Source organism: Arachis ipaensis, chromosome B08 (assembly GCF_000816755.2).
Source record: "Arachis ipaensis cultivar K30076 chromosome B08, Araip1.1, whole genome shotgun sequence".
Lineage (NCBI taxonomy): Eukaryota > Viridiplantae > Streptophyta > Magnoliopsida > Fabales > Fabaceae > Arachis > Arachis ipaensis.
Window position 1 is genome coordinate 117,419,131 of NC_029792.2, and position 1,297 is coordinate 117,420,427.

Sequence of the window (1,297 nt, forward strand, 5' to 3'; positions counted from 1 at the left end):
TTTACTATTCTAAAACCTTTTTCTTACATTATTACATTTTGCTGGAATATATATATACTTAAAATTGAAATGTATGTATTTGTTAACCTAAACAAAGTTATATGCTCAAAATCAAAATTTATGTATTAAAAGAAAAATTATATAATCTACCACAAACATATAAGGTTTAAAATTGAAATAAAATTTGTGGTTCTTAAATTTTTACTTTTCCTCTTCTCGTTATATACTTTTAAATCCGACACAAGAATGAGTATATTCTAGGTGAAAAATGGTACACGTAATATTTTTTTAGTATTCATTTGTATTATTTTTGGAAGTATGTTTTAAGGGTGATTTTGATATTCTTTTTAGTTTTTACACAATCAAAGTAGTTGTTATATTGTTTACTTTCACTTTATATTTTTAAAAGGTTACAAGTTTCTCTGCACTTTCTAGCATTAAATTATTTTGTTAGGCAGATGACATTATTGGAGGGCTAAAGTCAAAAGAAATTGTTATCTAAGATGCACAAGAGTCATGACTGGAATCTGTCAAATGAGGAATTGCTAATCTTACATTAATATTTCAATATATATTTATCTTCCAACATAAGACCAAAGACCGAAAAGGTTGACTTCCCCTGCATGATTAACTTGTGCTTTTATTTTGATTTTGATCTTAGTGGATTAGACTTGTTGACAAAAGGAGTTCATTATTCTTTATTGAAGTGTACAATTTTGCACTTTTTAATTTAGATGTGAAAAGAGGAACGGGCGTAATTATGGAATGTATAAGTGCTTTATTCAACTGTAGTGTTAGGAGTAAAAATCGGACCGTCGATTTTTGAGTACACAAATTAAATTTTTCGATTTGTATTTAAGAAATAAAAAAAATTTGGAATACACAAATTGGACCCTTTGATTTGTGTACTCCAAATTTTTTTAATTTTTTAAACACAAATCGAAGGGTCTAATTACTTTTCTCGGACTGTCCGATTAGCAAACTTAATTTTTTTACAAAGAAATCGGATGGTCCGATTTTTTTATTCCTTGTTTCATAAAAAGCTATTCCACATATCCATATCTAGCACCCACATTCTCCACAATAACGCACCATACACACATGCTTCTCATATAAAAAAAACGAGCCTACAATTTTGGGTCACATATTCTACTTATTGAAGAGTTTAAAAGTCAATAAAAATTAATCACCATATTTTACAATAGATACACCGGTGGAAGACAAAAACAATAAGAAGCCTATGACATTATGTTTGGACCTAAAATCTGAAAGATGTTCATTTTTAATGGATATGGAA